General features: G+C 44.2%; 1 protein-coding gene across 4 annotated transcripts in view; it reads right to left on the reverse strand.

Moving 5' to 3' along the window:
- The window catches only part of DPP6 (dipeptidyl peptidase like 6), a 1,860,394-nt gene that overhangs the window by 285,772 nt on the left and 1,550,867 nt on the right, over window positions 1–23,755 (reverse strand). The gene's annotated exons all lie outside the window — the stretch shown is intronic.

The raw sequence follows: 23,755 nt of genomic DNA on the forward strand, positions 1-23,755 counted from the left end.
ATTTAAGTTATCATCCCCTAATAAAACTATGATTTTTTTCTTCTCTATTCAAGTATACAGGTTTATAAAGTGAGCACAGGGGAAGAGGGGGAGGGACGGGTCCTCTTTAAAATGTAGCACAATAACATTGCTACATTGTAATTTTTATTGAGCTTGCAAACCTTTTTCTGTTATGCCCTGTACACACGGTCAGGAATTCCGACGTGTGCATGCCACTTTGTCCATCAGAATTGTCTACACGCGATCGGAATTGAAACGATTGGATTTTGTTGTCGCAAAATTTTAGATCCTGCTCTCAAACTTTGTGTGTCGGAAATTCCGAGGGAAAAAGTACGATGGAGCCCAAACGCGATCGGATTTTCCGACAACAAGATCCGATCGCACATTTTCCGTCGGAAAGTCCGACCGTGCGTACAGGGCACAAGGGTCTATTTGTGTGTGTGAGGAGCAGGGGGGCGCAAAGGGGGTGTAGAGGAGAAATAGGAAGTTGCAAATATGCCCAAAGTATTTTAGGGCGTGTGTGGTTCAGCCAAAGTCCACAACTGAAAAGGTGACAATGTAGTAGGGCCAACAAAAAACACAGAATTCAATTTTACCATTTAAAGGCATTCCGCATTTTCAATTCATCATCAGTGGAAAATCAGAACTTAGTCTGGACACTGCAGATGATTATTCAAAGTGTTTGTACTCATAATGAGTTTGGTATCACATTGTATCATTAATCACGCCACTGGCAGATCTGAAGATATATGCCGAATTTTATCTCATTAGTAAACTGCTCCAAGTGTAGGTGATCTTTTCTTTGTGACATTTTGCCTTGAAGCTCTGGCACAATGGGCAGGAGTGACTTTTACATTTTCTGGCAGGTAACAGTTATGTTCTGCTACTCTTAAACAGAGAGAATATTCTATCTTTGCACCACTTGTGTAATTCTGAATGAACGGCATTTGTTCCTGATAATGCTGGTGAAGAGGAGACACTATATTATTACTTGCCTCAGGCAGGAGGCTGACGCGTGTCCTATTAATACCAGGATCTCCAGCAAAACTTTAAAATGATTGGCAAGAAATGCGCTTTTCAAGTGAATCATCATGAAAGAATATGTAAAAGGAGGAGGATGTTGAAAAGAGATCTTGTTTTTTTTTTTTTCTTCTGTGAGGCTTTCTAAAAAGTGAGGATGAACAAAATGAACTGAAGTCAAGGAGGAAGGTGAAATTATATTAAACGGTATGAGTTTTTTTTTTTATTAAGGCTTTTAATGGCTTCAGTGGCTTTTGAGTTTTGTTTTTGTTAGCTTGGCAATAAGGAACAAAGAAACATAAATTTCACTTTGAGAGCCCCGTTTCTTGGTGTTTTGGTTGCTTATATGTAGATGGGGTGCAGTGTGGTGCAGAGACAATAACTCACACAGGCAGGCGCAATAAGAATTGGTATTGATGCAAAGCAGCAGTCCACAACAGACCCGGTAGAATAGCTACCCAGCTGGGTACACTTACAGTACCAGTAGTGCAACAGGAGTAGGTTTCAGCCTTAATGACAACGTCTGGAACTCTGTCCACTTGCAAAAAAACACACCAACCCTGGGAACCATGGCCTTTCATAAGCTCTGGCTGATGTCAGGAGCGCCTAGCGCTCCTACTCCTCATTCCAGCATCCTGGAATTGGCTGTGGAATTCTCCATTCTGTATGTCCACCTGCAAGGTGAATAATGTGGCCAGTTTCTGGGTGGAGACCAAACTTGAATTAACTTCTTAGCGACCACCCACCATAGATTTACTGCGGCGAATCGGGAGCTCTGCGCCAGATCACATACTGGGTAAGTCATCTGACAGTTCCGGGTCTGGGACATGCACGCGCGCCACCGGTGACCCACTCCCACTGTAGTTGGACACAGTGGGAGCCAATCAGTGGGTCTGGTGGACCCGATGTATGTCGGTACCCACGAATCATTCGTGAGACCGCCGTTCTGTGAGAAGGGAATATGCTGATCTGGTGTTCCCACTAAACGGGAAAATGGATCTTTACATTCCCCCAGTCAAAGCACCCCCCCCCCCCACAGTTAGAAATCACTCCTAGGGAACACATTTAACCCTTTGATCACCCCTGATGTTAACCCCTTCTCTGTCAGTGTCATTAGTACAGTAACAGTGCATATTTTTTTTGCACTGATCACTGTATTAGTGTCACTGGTCCCCAGAAAATGTCGAAAGTGTCAGTTAGGTGTCCGATTTGTCTGCTGCAATATCACAGTCCCGTTATAAGTCACTGATTACTGCCATAACTAATAAAAAATAAAAATGAAAAAAAAAAGAATAAAAATATACCATAGTTTGTAGATGCTGCAACTTTTGTGCAATAAATAAAAACCACAGAGGTTATCAAATAACACCAAAAAAAAACTATATTTGTGTCAGGGCTGTGCTCAGCCCTTCCTTCTCAAAGCTCTCCACAGTGACTCACATGTTGATGATATCCTGCTCGTCAGTCCTGCCTACTTAAGCTATCCAGTCCAGATGATCTCTGCCTTCGTCTTGGTCATTACATCTCTAGAGATGCTCTCCTGTGTTCCTGTTAAAGACTTGCTTGGCTGACATTCCTTCTGGCTCCAGATCCTGCTTGCTGTTCTACTATGCTCAACTCTGGCTCCCCGATGTTTTGGATTGTCTGACTATCCATTCCGATTCCAGCACTCTGGTTATGTTTCGACTACGTTTACTCTGTTTACCTTTTTATTATTAAACAAGTGTGATTTAACTGTACTTCTGTCTCAGTCTGATTCATGGTTTCCGCCAATTTGTGGGGAAAAAAAGGACATAAATGTATTTGTGTACAGCCTCGCACACCTGCACAATTGTCAGTTAAAGTAAGGAAGTGCCATATTGCAAATAATGGCCTGGTCAGGGAGGGGGGTAAACCTTCTGAAGCTGAAGTGGTTAAGCCAGCTAAGCCTGCAGTCTCATGCTTGTGATTGTATGTGTAATACATGCAAGCTCTCTGTCTGTCTATCTGTCCTGCTCTGCTGCTTAGATTGGATATCAACTATTCTATGAACTCTGCCTGCTTTTTGACTATGGATTGACTCTGTCTTGCCCGCCTTGTACATGGACTGTTATCAAATCACTCTGCCTGTCTGCCAACTGCAAGCATCCATCTTGTGTAACAAATTAAATAATATCAATTCATTAATTATGGACCTTGATTTGTGCACTGGTGCTCAATCATGTTGGAAAAGGAAGAGGGCATCCCCAAACTGTTCCCACAAAGTTGGGAGCATGAAATTGTCCAAAATGTCTTGGGATGCTGATGGCTTAAGAGTTCCCTTCACTGGAATTAAGGGGCCTACCTCAACCCCTGAAAAACAACCCTGCACCATAATCCCCCCGCCATCAAATGATTTGGACCAGTGCATAAAGCAAGGTCCATAAAGACACGGATGAGTGAATCAGGGGTGGAGGAACTTGACTATTCCTGACCTCAACTAGATAGAACATCTTTGGGATGAATTAGAGCGAAGACTGCGAGCCAGGCCTTTTTGTCCAACATCAGTGCCTGACCTTACAAATGTGCTTCTGGAAGAATGGTCAAACATTTCCATAGACACACTCCCAAACCTTGTGGACAGCCTGCCCAGAAGAATTGAAGATGTTATAGCTGCAAAGGGTAGACCAACTCAATATTGAACCATACAACTGGGATGCCATTAAAGCTCATGTGCGGGTAAAGGTAGGTTTTTCAAAACTTTTGACAATTTACTGTATGCTTAATTTACACATGAAAAAACACTGAGATAAAAACACATAACATCACCTGAAAATAACTTAGCTCAGGTGGGAATTCAGCCTTTGAGTTCATTGGCCCAGGAACAGTCCATTTTATAATTTAATTTGAGTAGTTAGGTACATAAATACCTGTGTCAATGAGCTTTGGGCTTGTGTTGATGGGCAACTAAAATCTGCTTTCAGGAGCATTCAGCTTGCATTTAGCATAAGATGCCCTGAGATCATTTAGAGTTTGTTGCCGGTGCATTTGACTTGCACTTGACTTCCTTCTAAACTGCATCAACCTGTTTTAAGCTACTTTTGCATTCCTATTGACAACATGTATTGGGAGAAAAACAGCTATAAATTGACCAAAACAAGTGGCAGGGAAGGTCATAGTTGGATCCATCACCTCATGATCTCGGGAACAATTGTCCTTTTTGCATCTCTTGTTATTGCACATCCTTCCACCCCCCTCTACAGCTACAAAAAATAAAAATGGCTATCTTTATCTATTGTATTAAATGGCAACTGTGTACAAAATTCCAGTAAAAAAAAAGTAAATGTATATTTTATTAATTTATCGTTTTTGATCATGCAGTCTACTCAATTTCTTTTGTTATTCTCAAAGTTGGAATTTCATTTTAGGCAGTTGTATTATGCTAGTGATCTATTATTTAGGATTCTGTCTGTTCCCTTTGTGTTTATCTCTACCTCTTTGTTTATTTGCTCTCAGCATATGTGATCAGAGCAAGATTTCATTCTCTAAAAGCAGTGCCTCATTGTCAGATGTCCATCTATAAGAATCACTAATTCGAAAATAATGATCCAACAATGAGGGAGCCCAAAAACATAGCTGATCAGATCACTGTGGATCAGTCTTGCTTTTTTCCTTAGTTTCTGCACTTTGCATGCCACTCTTTATCATTAGGTATGGGTGAGTGGTTCGGCCTGAACATTGCCCGTTTGGGTGTTGGCTGAACACCCGAATTTTCTATGTGCTCTGCGGTATGTTCTCCCACCGAGTGCCCATTCAAGAGATTGTTAAGGATCGGGGCCAGGAAGCTGGCTGCCGTGTCCTTAACAATGGATAAGTCATCAGCTGTCAGCGGGCTTCCCCAATGACAGCTGAATGAAGAATAAAAATTTCCGAATTAGCCAGCAATAGAGAAAAAAAAAAACATTGTGGCCCCCCCAATCCATACCAGACCCGAACCCCACGCCAAAATTAAGTCGTTGATGGCGTTACAAGGGCTGATGACATCACAAGGCAGGGCGGTGCCACCAGGTGACATCATCAGGTGGCCCCGCCCCTTACCTAGTTAAGAAATGTCAGATGGAGGAGCAGGCAGTCAGAGGTTAGCTTTTTTCTCCTTTTTTCGGGTCTAGGGATGCAGCGAATGTCGTGATTGACAATGGATCTGCATTTTTAATAAAGGACTTGTCAAAAACTGGCTCCTGTTTTTTTACACTGTTTTATTTTGGGTGAATGGGTAGGGGTGTACCCCATACTCATTCACATGGGGGGCAGGATCTGGGGGCCCCCCTGTTAAATGGGGCTTCCAGATGCTGATAAACCCCCTGCCTGCAGACCCCCACAACCACCGCCCAGGGTTGTAGGGAAGAGACCCTTGTCGACCAGGTGCTTTGGTGCGTCCCCCATGTTGAGGGCATGTGGCCTGGTATAGTTCCCCCTCTGTCCTGACCTACCAGGCTGCATGTTTGGATTAGGATCTGGTGTGGATTTTAGGGGGGACCACATGCCATTTTTTTATTTTTGTGTGGTGTTACCCTTAAAATCCATACTAGACCCAAAGACCTGGTATGGCTTGGGGGGGGGGGGCACTGGGTTTTTTAAAAAACATTTATGTATTGCCGAAAATGCCTTCTAGCTGGGAAAATCAATTTAATGTAATTATTTTTTCTTTATACATGTCAATTTTGCTGCAGCAGGTTCTATACATGGTACAGATGCACCAATTTACAGACAGACTAAGGGGACCCCCTCAAACACTATATTTAAATGATTTTTTTCATTTTATTGTTTCACTTTAAGCATCATTAAAATCATTACTCCTTTAAAAACAATATTTAAAAAATAAATGTTTGCATTGATACATCGGGTCCCATGGAAGAGATGAATTCATAAATATAGAAACGCATTGGATGTATGATGCCCGAGCAAACTGTTAAACATCAAATCCTCCAAAGAGATATGTAACATTGTCAAAGTATCAACTGGATATTGGTGTGTACAATGGAGCTTGGCCTAAATATGGCCACATGTGTTTTTAACAAGGCTATGTCTTTTTAGAGTTTTCTAAAAAAAAGTTTATTTTTTATATATAAATGGTTATGCATTTTCTTTTTTGGTTGCTTTCAAAATCTTTTTCCCATTTCAAGTACAGAAATAGGGATGGTGGCAACCAATTCCCAAAACAGAATTACCATATATTAGGAACTTTTTACATGTTCAGGAGTTCTGGTGTGAACCAAACTGAGGGGTGTTTGGCCCTTCACTATTTATCATGTTAAAGAAAAGTGTTAGATTGCAGGGAATCAAGAAATCTGTGTTTGTAGGAAGATTGGTCTTTGCCACAGGTGGGCAGGTACTAACTTGCCTCCATTCAGTAGGTGGCATTCTGTCACTATACCAATGGAGTGGGATCTTTAGAGGAAGATTGTTCCTTGAAGGATCCCGTAGTTGTCACAGAAGTTGCAGCTCTCTGATTGGACACTGCAACTTCTGATGATCCCTCAGCAGCTATCTTGTTGGGACTCTTTGATTTGGGGTTCTGACACCATTTGGGCACACCTGAAGTGAGTGGTTAGGAGAGGGACATACATCCTGACTTGTTAGAGAAAGTATCAGTGCAAGGAGAGGTCCCTGATCAAGTAGACATTGCAGGGGCACATTGGATTTCTCTTCAAGCATTCTAGTATCAGCAGAATAGTCAGAATAGGTGTTAGGAGGAGGGAGGGAATATATTTAAGAGTAGTTAAGCATGCCTGGAATTTTATTTTAATGAAAAACTCAAATTTTGCTAAGAAAAAACATTCTCCTCTGAGTGTAGGCAGGTTGGTTTGTGAGTTATCCAGGCTATCTGGTTGGGAAGGGATTTCATCTTTCTTATCACTTTCCCAGGCATTTTCTAGGCTCAGACTTTCATCATGGGCCATAAATAAAATAGGGAATGGCTCTACTCAGGGGCTGGTAGCCTGCATGGGAAGAATCAGGAGGCAAACTCGAGGATGTAGCCACCCATAATACCTGGACTATTCTTCAGAAACCTTGCTGAGTAAGGACTTTGCCTCCCCTCTTGCCTGGTCTGAAGTATTTCAAATGGATGCATTGAGGTACATGGATCAGGAGAATCAGGAAAACAGGGCCTGAAAAGCACACACGGGGTGAAACAGAAGGCCACATCAAAAGGTTAACCCAGCCAAGGAGTTGGCAGGAAGAATGTAGTTGCTCCAGGTAACCATGCACTAGTGTGAATATTATAGCAGCCAGATAAAAAGTGGTACCAGGCATGGCTGACAGGACTTCCAGTAGCTAGGGAGGTGCTCTGGTCGGGTTGGTGCTCTGGCTCTCTCACTAGCAGTCGATTCTCTGCAAGCAATCTATACTGAACCCATGGTATGGACACTCCATGACCCTAGCTGCACAATATAGGAGAGTTGAGAGAGTTAATAAGTGCATGCAAGAGGTCCACGCTTAGTGCATGACGGAACTCGATTCTGTCACTGGGAGTAAGGTGGCAGAGGAAAACTGGACTGATGGGGTGGGACATAGGCTCTGCGGTGTTCCCCTCTAAATGCTACATTCTGGAAGACAAGGTGTGCAGTGATCCCATATCACAGAAGGATTTTGTATGTTTCTTCACAGCTGCGCAAGCTGTACGGCTCACTTCTGGTGGCCCAAAATTTGACTTGTAGACATTTGGGAAAATCAGTGAGCCAATCACACAAGCTGGAAATGACATTTCTGGGGTGCTCTGAACACCAACTCTGTACAGAATGCCTTCAGGGTGCCATATTGTATTTTACAGAAAATTGCAGCTTTGCAGATGGAAAAGGAAAGGTAATTTTTAATAACATTTGATTGCAATATGAGTGTGAATTGCAATATGCAATATGAATTGTGTAGCAATTTTATTATGCTGTATTTCTTTCTGTATTTTATATTTTTCCCCTGAAAGTGGAGTTACCCTAATCAATTAGCAAAATGTTGAAAAGAGTTATTAATTATTGATTAAATTAGAAGGGCTACAATGAAGCTAAGGCCGTGTGTCACAAAAGTCGCACAACTTCGGTATTCGATTTTGTGTAGTGTAATAAAAACATGAGATGGTTTTTGACAAGTCCTTTATTAAAAATTACTAATGTCCCCCATGGTAGCTCCAACGTCAATCATGATGTCTTCCTCTGCCACCGCCGACCCACTGAAAAAAAAAAACACTCCTCCTCTGTCGCTGAATCCCGCCATTCTGTCAGCTCCGGTGTCTGACAGTTCTTATATAACTTTGGGGCTTGTCCATCTGGTGACATCACCTGGAGACCCACCCTCTTGTAACGTCACATACCCATCATGTACAAAGCATTGATGAAGGGGATTGTATGGATTGGGGGGACCCCCACGCTCTTTTTTCTTTTTTCAATACATTTTACATTGCTAAAGTTGCCTCTGAGTACAAGTCGCATGTCACAAGTCGGATCAGTTAAGATGCTGATCCAACTTGAATGCAACTTCAATTAAATTCCATAGGCTGTAATCAGACCCAAATTGGACCAAAGTAGTGCAGGGACCTTTTCAAAAGTCGGACTGACACAAGTTGGACCAGATAAGACAGCTCTCATAGGGACACTGCTAGTTTTTGATTGTTTAATCCAGCAGACTGATCGTGGTACTAACATCCCATTGTGATGTTAGTACAGCAATCTCCCTTGCTGTTCTATTGTATTCTGAGAGAGGGGCGTCCCCCGTCCCCCCGCCATTGGCTGAGGTCGCTGATAGGGTGCCAGTCGGCAGACCTTTTTCAGTCATGGCCCTTCGACAGACCGGCTGCAGTACACACAGGGCTGAATGCTGACCGGTTTCTATTAAACAGGCCGATGCTGCCCATCAAGTATATGGGGCTTAACAAATCCAAGAAGGATATTTTGGATTTCCTCTTGCAAATCTACCTTCCCATTATCTGAAAACCATGTAAGTAATGGTGAGAACAGATGTGATTTGTATAGTTTATGTTGTTGTTCTCTTTTATTCTTGTGTTTGTGTAGGAGGTGATGTCATTCTGTTCAGTGATGTTCTGCAGCAGGTAAAGGGGAAACCCTGTCTTGTATGGACATGGCCAAGGAAAAGCAATGCTGTATTTACCTGTCACCTCCTGCAGATCACATGCAAAGGCTACTGTGTGCTGTGTCTAACCAATTGTCAGCTCCAACATTGTCATTCAGAGTAGGCATCAGACCTCATCCTTGGCTTGTTTAGCCAATTTACCCGACTGCAAGCTGCCCCGATTTGAAAATTAGGCATCAATTGCTTTTATTCAAGGGGTGTCATGAACTGTGCCAAGTTCAATTCAAGTGGTTTTATGGGTTTCTATTGTTATCAGTAAGATTGGTCATTGTATTTTGGCTTGTTTGTTAAAGGCTTCTTCTTTTTGGTTTCTAATTTCTGCAGTGGTTTTATGTCAGGGGCTGCTGAAATGTTTAAACCCAAACTCTAGGAAACTATAAAAGGCAAACAAATAAAAGCATTCTTAAAATCATTTATACATCATTATTTTTTTTTAAATGCAACCAGTGTCACTACCTGAATTTGACCTGGAAATATATTATTATATCTTTTCATGTGACAACACTGAAGAAATTACACTTTGCTACAATGTAAAGTAGTGAGTGTACAACTTGTATAACAGTGTAAATTTGCTGTCCCCTCAATAACTCCACCAATAACGTAAACCAATCAACATACGCATATTGCGATTTTTTTTTACCAAAAATATGTATAAGAATACATATTGGCCTAAACTGAGGAAAACAACGTTTTTTTTATTTATTTTTGGGGATATTTATTATATTAAAAAGTAAAAAAATATTGCGTTTTTTTCAAAATTGTCTGTCTTTTTTTGTTTATAGTGCAAAAAATAAAAACCGCAGAGGCGATCAAATACCACCAAAGAAAAGCTCTATTTGCGGCAAAACAAATTTTGTTTGGGTGCAATGTCGCACGACCGGACAATTGTCAGTTAAAGCGATGCAGTGCCGAATCGCAAAAAGTGCTCTGGTCAGGAAGAAGGTAAAATCTTCTGGGGCTAAAGCAGTTACAGTAAGCATTCTTAAAATCACTGCTCCTGAAAAAAAGTCAGTTTTAAAAACAGTTTTTTGCATTGATACATGTCCCTTGGGGCAGTATCCGGGTCCCCAAACACTTTTTATGACAATAACTTGCATATAAGCCTTAAAAATTAGCACTTTTGTTTTTTCACGTTCGTGTCCCATAGACTTTAACGGTGTTCGCACAAATTTTTTGTCTGTTTGCAAGTTCTGGTGTGAACCGAACCGGGGGGTATTCGGCTCATCCCTAGTCATGTTATATGCCATGCATGCACCTCTTTATAGGTATCCTGAAATAACCTCAGACCTGGCAGAACTTGTAAACAACAAAACTTGTCATTACTGATAGCACTTGATTTAATACATTTTCACATTACATTACATTTGTCAACATTGTTCCACATTTAGTAATCCCTATAACTTCTGGTGCCTCCTGGTATCCCTGCCCCATAATAGACTATACCTTATTCTATTGCAAGTCCAATACAGTTGCTCATAAAAGTCCATCTCCTGGAACACAGACCAGGCTTCCATCAAGGTTTAAAGTAGGACAAAATTCAATTACATAGAAGCATGTTCCCTTCTTTAGTTTCCATATAAAGAGCAATTCTCCATGAACTGCTCTTCCCTTGCATTTATTGTCCACCAATAAGATTTGGAATTATAAATAACTGGGAAAATGGGTAGTAAAGTTAACTCTTCTAACCTCAGAAGCACCAACTCCATACAGTAGCAATGCACAACTGAAGCACCCTCTAGCTTAGTGTTCTAGGTGTAGATAGTTTTTTGTGTGACACTGTAGTGTAGGTAAATTTGGCCTGGCTAAGAGCCAGGCCTGGGGTGAATCTGGGTAAAGATGATTGACTCAGGGAGGATGGATGACTCATCAAGCAGCACCTCTAGTAACTCCTCCTGCTCTCTGGAACCTTGGAGAAGCTTCCAGAAGTAGAGGGTCAAGTCTAGGATGAGCTGCTTGGAGTATTGAAGAGGGTCCCAGCCAATCCCTAGCAAGTGGGCTGGCAGGGGGTGGGCACCTCTTAAATATTCTGGGGTCATGCCAGCAGGGCAGTCAGGTGGAAGAGGGAGATGGAGTGCTGAGGGGTCTGTCATTGGCCCTTGAGGGTACCCCCTAGTCTGGGGGGGGGGAAGGTAACCTCGGGCCTTGGGGGAGGGTGCTGGAGGGACACTCTACAACACATGGAGGAATCCTGCCCTGGATGCATGGGAGCAGGTGTGAGGACAGCGGGAGAGAGTCAGCAGGTCCAGGAGATCTCCAGGTGAAGTCGGCTGGGTGGGCTGGAGAGTATGCAGTCTGGGAAGACTGTGGTGTCAGTATGTGAGGACTGAGAAGAAGTAGCCAGGTGGGCTAGTGAAAGGGGCATATGCAGCCAGACGGGCTGGAAGCACCTGAGACCGTAGCCACAGATATAAGCTGGACACTGGACTTTGCAACACAGTAAAAGGGGCTCGGGGTCCCTGCCTGTAAAGGGCTTTTGCTTTAAAATCTGACAGTTGACTTTGTGTCACAAGAACTATCAGTGTGGCAGCTGGCATATCTGAAAGCAAGTGTGCTGGAGGAAAATGAGGAGTATATATAAACTGTATATAAGAAAGTGGTCCCTGAAGTTGTTCTAAAGTCATGTGGACATCCCATAATACCACTACTGTACTCAGTGGTGGGACAAGGTATTTCAGTGCCCAGGGTGAGGTTGCCAAAATGCGCCCTGGCCCCCGTGAGCAGGGCAGGGGGTGGAGCTAGTAGAAGCATTTCCAGCACACAAAAACATATGTAATGGTTGCGGAGTGCACTAGTATTATGATTTAAATTTGTGATTGTCATCACAATGATCACAAAGTACACAATGACGACTTGGTTCACAGACAATACTGAGTAACTTGGCTGCCCAGCAGTAATTTCTGAAGATTGTAAATGGTGCTCTAGAACTAGCTGAAGCGGATCTTGGTCCTGCTTGAAAACCTCCTTCAATCTGTGGCCTACAGTGCTGATCATTGTATTCTGACAGTGGAAGAGTACTGCTGTCCGAGTACAATAGCACAGAGGTGGCATTCCTCCATTTACCTTGTTTGAGTTGATGCAGGGATCTGTTCAGCCTACTTGAAAAGAAAAGAATCACTTGTGAGTACTGGCTTCAGCCTCAGACAGACCCCTTATCCCTCTCTATAATAAAAATCTGATTGAAGCTTTCTCACTACCTACTCCCCATTTTCTCTTTACACCCCCTTCCCCTCCTCTACCTTCTCTCACTCCAGACCCCCTATTGGAGGCCCTGGAGAAGATCTAAATGTTATACCTTTTTCTCTGAAGTAAATGTTAAACAATATGGTTGCATTACCTATATCATGAGCAACTGTTATCTTTTATTCCTTGTGTAACAATTTTCGTACAGCAATTTATGTATACTGTTCTCTTTTCTCAATAAAAGTCTTTGAAACGAAAAAAAAAAAAAAGAAAAAAAAATTGTACTAGGGTTGCACTGATACCAGTATTGGTGCTGGTACTAAGCATTTGCACAAGTATTTGTACTCATGCCAATACTCCGATACCTAAAACCAATATTTTGCAGTGAGATTTGAGCTCATACAAAATGAATGGGCTTAAATCAAACTGTAAAGAATTGCATGCAATTTGAACAGGAATATGGTACAATTCCTGTCAGCATCTCATGCAGTTTCTCACACCGCTCCTGTGTGAGCTCAGCTTTGTCATAATGACTTCAGCCTGGGTTTACACAAGAGCGGTGCTGGAAACCGCATGTGCTTTGGACAGGAAACACACCGCATTCCTGTTCAAATCACATGAGATTCTTTGCAGTGTGATATGAGCCCATTTATTTTGTATGGGCTCATATCCCACCACAAAGGTTTCAGTTAAGCCGCATACACACGATCAGACTTTCCGGCAGAAAAGGTCAGACGGAATAATTCCGTTGTATATTCCAATCGTGTGTGGGCTTCATCTGACTTTTTTTTTTCAAAAATTCAGACGGACCTAGAAATAGAGCATGTTTTAAATCTTTCAGACGGAATTAATTTCTATCGGGAAACCGTTTGTCTGTATGCTGGTCCGACGGACCAAATACAACGCAAGGGTAGCTATTGGCTACTGGCTTTTGAACTTCCTTTTCTAGTCCTGTCGTACGTCATCACATTCAAAACAAGTGGACTTTGGTCTGTTCATGTGCGGGCAAGTCCGTTCGGTCGGAACTCCGTCGGGAAGACCGTCTGACCTTTTCTGCCTGAAAGTTCGGTTGTGTGTACGTGCCATAACTGGTATCAGTGAGAACTTGAGTATTGGTAATCGTAATTGCCAGTACAAAACAGGTATTGGTGCAACCCTAGTGTGTACCCAGCATAGACAATGGGGGGGGGGGGGGGGTATACTAAAACTGATGCATTTAGAATCTGGTGCAGCTGTGCATGGTAGCCAATTAGCTTCTAACTTCAGCTTATTCAATTAAGCTTTGCCAATAAAACCTCAACGCTGATTGGTTTCTGTGTAGAGGTGCACCAGATTCTGTGTGCTCCAATTTTAGTAAATCAACCCCAATGTGTCAGGCTGTTAAAGATATATAAGTGTTGTAAAGATAACAGGGAAAATGTAAATGTTTGTCATTGTTAGTTGTATGCACAAGAACACTATGCTGTAGGTGAGCATACACTATAGAATATGATTGTACAATTTCTGCACAATCTCCTTTAGATTTACCAAAACTTTGTTATATATGGACAAACCTAAACAATTAATTTAAAAATGATCCAATCAGGCAGAGCTTTGTACTGCATAGTCGCCAGTGGTAGATCTAAAAGATATTGTACAATCAGATTGTATAGTGTATTGTAAGCTGAAGGCTGCCCATAGATGGATCTGGTTTGTTTGTTTTCAGTCCATGTCCGAACAAAAAAAAACTGAGCAGATCCCCCCATCTACACAATTAAGGTAAAAGAGGGAATCCTTTCTGCTGACACATCTATGTCAACGCTGCAGATAGAAGGAAACACTTCTACTGGATTGAGAGAATTGATCATCAAAAATGGACTTCAACTTTAGCAAGAATGGCCATAGATGGAGTGATACTATGTAGTCCTTGCTGGACCAGTTACATTTCCATCCATCTTTGGCCAGCTTTATTAGCTCCTGAATAAAATCCTTGTTGTTTTCTTATGCCTGAGGAGCTCACTAAGCATCCATGTATATGAGTTCTTTAGGGCCCATTCACATTGGGTACAGACATGTGTGTCTTGTGCAGGGCTCTCTTTTATCAGCTCTCTTGGCACCTACTAACAAGTGACCCAGTTCTAGGTACCATTCTACCACCTAAACCACAAGTGATCTTTAAGGGAGCATCGTCCTTGGGGAGTCGCGTGGCACCAAGCGTACATGACCCACCAAGGGCAGTTAGATCTTTCTTTCAGGATATGAAAGGCTATTACAAGTGTAGGAACTGTCAGATTTGTACTTTAAATAGTTGCAAGGACAGGAGGATTTACAAGTTTTCATCCACGAGTACATCAAGATCCTATGATATTGAATCATTTATCACTTGCTCATCCGAGGGAGTTGTGTATCTGATACAGTGCCCTTGCGGCCTCCAATATGTGGGGAGGACCAAAAGGGCACTGAAGACGAGACTCAATGAGCATGTTGGTAACATTAGGAGAGGTTTCGACAAGCATCCGGTGTCACGTCATTTTGACCAAGCACATAACAGAGACCCCTCCAATACATTATATGTGGGTATCGATAAGTATAGACCCCACTGGAGGGGTGGATCACTGGTCAGGGAGATTTCTAGACAAGAAATGGCCTGGATTTACAGGCTTAAAACCTATGTGCCTTTTGGCATGAATGTTGACACGGACGTGAACGCCTTCATAAATAATTTGTGAGGGCGCTCACGTCCTTGCTTTATTCTCCTGTTCATTTCATGGATGCCCTTGAGGGAGTTAGGTGTCCTATATAGTGCAATCGTGCCAGATCTACTTGCGATACTCACAAAAATAATTTCATTATGCTCTTTGATGGTTTTGTTTGTAACAATGATGAACATATTTTTGCCATCTGTCCACTAATGTCAGCCATTAATCATTTTGGTTCATTGTTCTGCTTTATTTATATTTTTTGTGAACTCCTCTCATCAGACTCGCACTCTGGGCCGGCGGCTATAAGGAAAATTTTGGGGTCATCTATGATAGTGTCCCCATAGCCATAAATCTGACGAATTTCTGAGATACTTTGAGTTCGCGGTTATGATGGAGGAGACACATGATGTTGTGATAACTTATAAAGAAAACCCACTATGCACTATTGAGTGATCTTATAGTGTAACATTGAACACTTCAGATCACTCATCCAGTGTAATGGTTTGGATACTAATGCAGACTAGTTATGTGGATTTGATGCATGTGGTGGGTGCATTTATGGTATCAGTGCACTGGGGGGCGCAGTTTTGGCTGTTGCCATTGGGAGTTATGTGTTGTGCCTTCGATTTTGCTAACAACCCTGCGCACGCACGGGGGAGTATGCGGACCGATGAGGAGAGGTGTCGGGTCTTCTGCTACGTCGCGTCGTAGGCGGCGTGGAGCCATCAGGGCGGGATCATCACAGTCACATACCGGAAGTGACCTTATGTGACGAAAATGAGGCTTGGTTAGTGTGGGCGCAGCTTCCGATCGGGCACATGTGACCGGAAGTTATCGAGAACGGAAGTGGGGCATATATCCGAGAATTAACAACCGGAAGTGGGGCATGGACGATCCCGACGGGACGCCCTGCACTCGCATTGGTTGTTTCTTTTCGATTTATACCATTGGACAGGGCTGGTGTCCTGTATTTAAAGGAAGAGAAAGAGATACATTGGGGAGTTCATATATTAAGCATTAGGAGTTGGATAATCGGGCTATGTAGGACCGGAAGTTATATGAGAACGATAGTGAGGCTTGGATATCCGGGAAGGTCACAAACCGGAAGTTGGGCCAGTGACGCTCTCTTGGCGTTCCGTATACATTCCTCTCCCTCCTGTTTTTTCTGCCAGTATAAAGGTATGTATTTGTATAGTTGGGACACATGGCCCATACAACACAGTGGGACATAATACCATCTGCCTAATCCAATTCAGCTGAATATTAGAACTGATATGACAGGGTACATATGAGGGCGGACATGTGGGTGGGCCCAACCCTCTAGATTGGCCCTTGGAGTCATTGCCTGACGAATCAGGCGCCGATTTCAAGATGAGGCTTGGTTTTGGCGGGAAAAGCCAGGTGCCCAGAGTGAGGCTTGGATGATTGGAGACATATAAATTGAGGTGACACAGCGTGCCGCTCGTGCCCCTGGATGACGCAATTTTGTTGCGAAACGCGTAGGGCTGAGCGGTGCGCTACTTATCACCTCGTGTTTGTGACGGGTCCCGGGAGAACGAGTCTGTCCGTGTGCGTCCGTCCGGCGCCACGGACTTAAGGCGCTTTTTCTTTTACACACTTGTAAGTGTATTTTTATATTTTTATCCTTAAAATAAAAAGGGTTTTACACTATTTTGAGTTTATTTTCCCTCTATGGTTCTGATGCCCCTGGCTCTGAGTCCTCTTGGACTCTTGAGTTGAGTGTCCGGGAGTGAGTTTCCTTCCCAAGATTTCCTAAAACAGCGAGGCCAGGAAGACATCGAGAAATCCCTTTCCTTTGTGGTTGGAAGTGGCGTCCATTCTTATGAAGCCCCGTGTGACCCTCTGTAGTGGGGGGTCATTTATATCCGGTAAGCAGTAAATCTTATCGTCTGTTGGTGGTGGATTGAACATAACTGCACCCATATTTGGATTCCCAGGAATATTGTGGTTTATATCCAGAGGACTTTCACTCAGTCTCATGTTAACCCCTTCCTGTTTTTTATACGGATTCATTGTTCATACACTGGGTGTTTATATTTTATATATATATTTTTTTACAGGTATATGTCATGGACTTTTATTACATGTGTTTAATAGCGGTGGTGGGATTTTGGGGTTAGAAATTTTAACACCTATGTGTTTTGTTTCACGTATATACATATAGGGTTGTTATACCGTATATAATATCTATTTCAACATTTATTCTTATATTACTGCACAAGTAGTTGGTTGTATTTGCTTTTGTATCTGTTTAGCGCGGCTTATGATTTTTCGTTTACCTATTTGCATGTATGTGACATAGTGAAGCCGCAGCTGAACATCCTTGTATATAGGAAATCCTCATACATCTTTATACATCTTTATATATTTCACATATTCACATATTTTTAACCTTAAGCGCAGTTTTTTTCTTCTTTTTCTCTTTTATCAGTACAGGGGTGTACGGGCATTGTGTGCCCATGCAGCCTCATGTCCCAGTAGAAATGAATGGGGCACTTGGCATGGGGATGTGCACAACACCTATGTACCCCTTGCTGCTAAAAGACAGCCCTGCATGGGAGACACATGTCTGCACTTCTTGTGAATGTGCCCTCATAGCTCCCAACTGTCCCTGATTTGGAGCAATGTCCCTCTCTCCCTCATTCCTCCTCTTTTGTCCCTCCCTACATTCAGCAATATATTCTGTGCTGGGCAGGATTGTACCCAGGAAAACTGTGCCCTCTTCACACAGGCCCTCCCGCCCACCCCCAGTACTGGCCCTGACTGTACTCCCCATCCAAGTTTTATCCCCTCAATAAAAATACAAAACAAGCACTGGACTGTTTTCTGACTTTGGGAGCCTGTGAAAATTTGGTGTGCCTGGCTGTGCAGGGTGGGGGATCCCATGTCACTTGCAGCTCTTAGGTTGGGTGCGCTACACAACATTGGCAAAAGTGATGTAGAAAATACAAGGGAAACCATTAAACTGGGTACTTGCCTACATGTGTCTTCTGAACGCATCTTGTGTTATTTCAAAGAGCCTATTCAGCCCTCCTAGTTCTTATCATGAACTACAGAATGATTCACCTTTATTTTATACAGAGCTGAGTATGGAAGTGGGTAAGTAGTTTAGCAAAAGACAACTGTGAGGGCTGACACCATTTGGCAGCATAGCGGAATTAATGGGCATTAGCAGTAACCCTTTCTTCACTAACTTGTGGCACTTGTGGGTTTAAGCAATCTTGTTTATTTGTACAATTCTCCTTTAAGGGGACGTGGTAACGGGTGTGTCCTTTGCCTGCATACTTTTGCTGATAGGTGTCCCTCATTCCCATCTCAAAAAGTTGGGAGATATGGATAACAGGTGTAAAGGTAAAAAGCATTGGGATCTAAATGAGAAATATATACAACACCTATAAAGGGGCTGCTCAATATGCATCATACTGACATGAAAGAAAGAAAGCGTAGAAGTCCCCAATTAGTGCAAGTGTTAATATATTAGTGTGAATATTAACCAAAATTCTACAATTTTGACACCTTTGCTCATCTTTCTATTGAGTTAAAAAAAAGGTGAATAAAGCTAAAAATACCACTTAACTAAGTAAATTGCTTATTTGCACGTAAACACACCAAAAAATGTTCAGCTAAAGAGAGTTAACAGTTGTCATTTTCAATTTTTTTCTTAAATATTTGAACTAACATTTGAGCTGGTGAAATTGTATTTGTAAAAATGCTAAAGTCTGAGCAAAGCAAGCTTGTCATCATTGTACTAAAATATTGTTCCAAAGACTATAGCTAAATATTTGTGTTCTTACACTCAATTCTTCTGCAGCAAGAAATGTGTCTCATTCTTCTCCTACACCACAGCTGTCACAGTGACATTACTGACTACAAACATCCTCCACTAGGTGACACCAGTGAGCAATGTTTGGTAAACTGAAATAAATCATTTTCATCGAATAACTGCTAGAATATTAAAGAAGAACATGTCTAGTTATTATAAGAGCTCAAGACTGTTAATGTAAACCCAGGAGGCAGTAATTCTGAGAACTAAACATAACTCATAGAATGGTGAATGATGAAAGCCGCCACTAATAATGCTCTATTCAAAGGGATTCGTTTTTTGTGCCAGCGTAATTGTTCCCAATGAGTAATTTTCAGTGCCCAGATCTCAGCAAATGACTTGTAGCTTTTGGCACTGATGCATCAGGCACACGTATGTTCCTGTAGGGGTTAATTTACATCAAGACGTTAGGCATAGCTCCCAACTGTCCCTAATTTGGAGGGACTGTCCCTGATTTCGAGCAATGTCCCTCTGTCCCTCATTCCTCCTCATTTGTCCCTCATTTTGATCTGATTTATATAAATGTATATAAAATGCACTTTTTATCTATCAAAAAGTGTTTCCCGTGCTAAACCTTCCATCCAAATTCTAAATTGCTGCATTTGTAAATTTTAAAAGCCAATATAAAGGAATAGTGGTGGTAAAAAAAAGCACTTGTGCAGTTAAAGTGGTTGTAAACCCTTACAAACCACTTTGACCTACAGGTAAGCCTAGATTAAGGCTTACCTGTAGGTCCAAGCAATATCTCCTAAACCTATATGGTTTAGGAGATATTTGCCCGAAAACGGGCACCGCTGTCTACGGCGCATGCGCCGTACAGGCGCACTGAACGCGGCAGTTCCAAAAATGGAGCTGCCGCATTTGTCGACTCCCATGCGCATGCGCGGGAGTGACGTCATTGCGGCTTCGCCGAATGACAGCGGCGGAGCTGCGAGACGCCACCAGCAAGATGGATGCGGCGGACTACAGGGGACAGCGTGACTTCGCTGGCTCCTGTGTCAGGTAAGTGACACATAATGGGCTACTATGCGATGCATAGTAGTCCATTATGCTTTACCTTTGCAGGGAAAAAAAGAGGAAGTAAACTCATCAGGGTTTACTTCCTCTTTAAGTAATCTTTTTTTTTGGTTAATTCATGGTGCACGCTGTGATCATTGAGTCACTGAGACTCAGTGATCACAGATATATTTTGAAAGATAATGTTATGCCGAGTAAACTGATACCCAACATGTCACGCTTCAAAATTGTGCCCAATTGTGGAATGGCGACAAACTTTGGCACTTAAAAATCTCCATTGGCGACACTTAAAAATTTCTACATGTTACCAGTTTTGAGTTAGAGGAGGTCCAGTACTAGAATTATTGCGCTTGCTCTAAGGATCGCAGCGATACCTCGCATATGTAGTTTGAACACCGTTTTCATATGCAGGCGCTACTCACTACTAGGCGCTACTGTTCGCTTCTGCACACGAGCTCGGCGGGACAGGGCGCTTTAAATATATATATTTTTAGTTTCTTATTTATTTTACTTTTTTATTTTTTATTTCTACACTGTCTATTTAAAAACTAATAATTTGGGTCACTTTTATTCCTATTATGCCGCGTACACACGGACGGACTGTATGGCCTACTTAGTCCGCCGAAACACATTTCAGCGGACAGTCCGCTCGTGTGTGGGCTTCAGCGGACTTTTTCAGCGTGCAGTCCGGCGTACTAAGTATTTCGGATTTTTCGAAATACTGTCCGTCGTACTCGCATTTCGGCGGACAATCCGCCCGTGTGTATGCCAGTCCGCCGTACTTTTGAAATGAGCGGACTTTTCCCGCCCGGAGAAAAGTCCGCTCTTTTCGAGCGGGTATCCAGGTAGGCGGGGCCCGCGAAGGAGACGTCGCTGGCCCCGCCGCCTGGTATGGACTTAAAGGGTCCCCCCCAAGTCCACAACAGACCCTTGTCCGAGCACGCTACCCGGCCGGCCAGGAAAGGGGGGCGAGCGAGCGCCTCCCCCCCCTCCTGAGCCGTACCAGGCCGCGTGCCCTCAACATGGGGGGGTGCCTTGGGGAAGGGGTGCCGTGCGGCCCCCCCACCCCAAAGCACCTTGTCCCATGTTGATGAGAACAAGGGCCTCTTCCCGACAACCCTGGCCGTTGGTTGTCGGGGTCTGCGGGCGGGGGGCTTATCGGAATCCGGGAGCCCCCTTTAATAAGGGGGCCCCCGGATACCGGCCCCCCACCCTATGTGAATGAGTATGAGGTACAATGTACCCCTACCCATTCACCTGTAAAATAAAAGTACAAAAAAAAACACAACACATGAGATAAAATACTTTATTGCACAGCTCTGGGGGTCTTCCGTCTTCGGGGGGCTTCTCGCCGGACTCCTCCGCTATCTTCTTGTAGCTCTTTTGCTAGCGGAGGAGTCCGGCTTTCTTCCTCGCCGCCGGCCTCTTCTCCCGACTTCGGGGGTCTTGTCCCCCTCTTCGGTTCTTCTGCTGGGCCACTGCGCCTTATTATAGCTCTTTTACAGGCGGTGGCCCGGTCTTCTGTCGCCGCCGCCGCCGCCTTCCGTTCTTCTTCTTCTTCTTCTTCTCCAGGAGATGTTGCCTCGACGATCTCTCCGGCCGGAATGCCAGGGACGCACTGCGCGGCCACTTATATAGGGACAAGGGGCGGTGTCACATGGCTTTATGTCACTTTATTAAAGGGGGCTCCCGGATTCCGATAAGCCCCCCGCCCGCAGACCCCGACAACCAATGGCCAGGGTTGTCGGGAAGAGGCCCTTGTCCTCATCAACATGGGGACAAGGTGCTTTGGGGTGGGGGGCCGCGCGGCCCCCCCCTTCCCCAAGGCACCCCCCCATGTTGAGGGCACGCGGCCTGGTACGGCTCAGGAGGGGGGGCGCTCGCTCGCCCCCTTTCCTGGCCGGCCGGGTAGCGTGCTCGGACAAGGGTCTGTTGTGGACTTGGGGGGGACCCCCACGCCGATTTTTTTCGGCGTTGGGGTTCCCCTTTAAGTCCATACCAGGCGGCGGGGTCAGCAACGTCTCCTTTGCGGGCCCCGCCTACCTGGAGACGCGCTCGAAATGAGCGGACTTTCCTCCGCGTGTGTGGGCGAGTCCGTTCATTTCAAAAGTAGGGCGGATAGTATGGCGGACTTAGTATGCCGTATTAGTCCGCTCAAAAAGTGGTGTGTGTGGTCAAGTCCGTTCATTCGAAAGTATGACGGACTGTCCGTCGGATTGTATGATGGACTAAGTAGGCCATACAGTCCGCCTGTGTGTACGCGGCTTGACAAGGGATTTAAACATCCCTTGTAATAGAAAAAAAGCATGACAGGACCTCTTAAATGTGAGATCTGGGGTAAAAAAGACCTCTGATCTCATAATTACACAAAAATGCAATACAAAAAAAAAAAAAAAAGAAACGTAAATGTTATTTTTTTATTTTTTACAAATACATTTTTTTTTACCTTTAAGACCACTGGGCAGAAGTAACTTTTGACATAGCTTCTGCCCTCCAATGCTATGGAGCGGAGTGGGGGACATTTTTCCCTCACTTGACATCCAGGCAGTGAAGGGAGCGGACACTATTGTCTCTGCCACTGCTAACGGCTCCGGTAAGCGGCGGAGATGACCATAGCGCTGCCCCCGATAAAAGTGATCTTGCAGCAAATGCGTAACAGAAACCACTTTTATTATAAAGAGAACTGCACGCCACTCCTGAAAATACAGGGGTATTATACAGCTAGCTGCTGCCATAACAATGGTATTTCGCATCAAAGTACCGATGTACAGGCGATTTGCGTGAAGTGGTTGAAGTGATTACGAAGAGAGTTTTTTTTTAGTGTAACTAAAGGCAAAACTTTTTTTTTTGATAGAGCAGGGAGGGATTAGAACAGGTTTTTATTGATCTCTGTGCTTCCGTTAGGGAAATTCACCCTCTCTATTTGTCCTGTTTACCATTATCATCTAAAGTAACCGAAAATCCAAAATCTTGGGTTGACACTAGAACAGTAAGGCCGCGTACACACGGGCGGACTGTTCGCCCAACCTTGTCCGCTGAACAGTGTTTGGGCGGACAGTCCGCTCGTGTGTGGGCTTTCAGCGGACAGTTTCAGCGGACAGTTGGACGGACAAAGTCTTTCGGAAATTCCGAAAAACTGTCCGCTGAAACTGTGTTTGAGCGAACAGTCCGCCCGTGTGTGGGCCTGTCCGCTGTACTTTCGAAATGAGCGGACTGTTCCCGCTCGGAAAGTCCGCCCATTTCAAGCGCGTGTACAGGTAGGCGGGGCCCGCGAAGGAGACGTCGCGGGCTCCGCCGCCTGGAATGGGCTTAAAGGGGAACCCCAACGCCGAAAAAAATCGGCGTGGGGGTTCCCCCAAAGTCCACACCAGACCCTTGTCCGAGCACGCTACCCGGCCGGCCAGGAAAGGGGGGCGAGCGAGCGCGCCCCCCCCTCCTGAGCCGTACCAGGCCGCGTGCCCTCAACATGGGGGGTGCCTTGGGGAAGGGGGGGCCGCGCGGCCCCCCCACCCCAAAGCACCTTGTCCCCATGTTGATGAGGACAAGGGCCTCTTCCCGACAACCCTGGCCGTTGGTTGTCGGGGTCTGCGGGCGGGGGGCTTATCGGAATCCGGGAGCCCCCTTTAAGAAGGGGGCCCCCGGATACCGGCCCCCCACCCTATGTGAATGAGTATGGGGTACAATGTACCCCCTACCCATTCACCTGTGAAATAAAGTACAAAAAAAAACACAACACGGGGGAAAAAATATTTTATTGCACAGCTCCGGGGGTCTTCCGTCTTCGGGGGTCTTCTCGCCGGACTCCTCCGCTATGTGTGTGTAGCTCTTTTACTAGCGGAGGAGTCCGGCTTTCTTCCTCCCCGCCGCCGGCCTCTTCTCCCGACTTCGGGGGTCTTGTCCCCCTCTTCGGTTC

Source organism: Lithobates pipiens, unplaced genomic scaffold (genome assembly GCF_037356315.1).
Source record: "Lithobates pipiens isolate NorthernLeopardFrog02 unplaced genomic scaffold, aLitPip1_a1.2 Scaffold_19, whole genome shotgun sequence".
Lineage (NCBI taxonomy): Eukaryota > Metazoa > Chordata > Amphibia > Anura > Ranidae > Lithobates > Lithobates pipiens.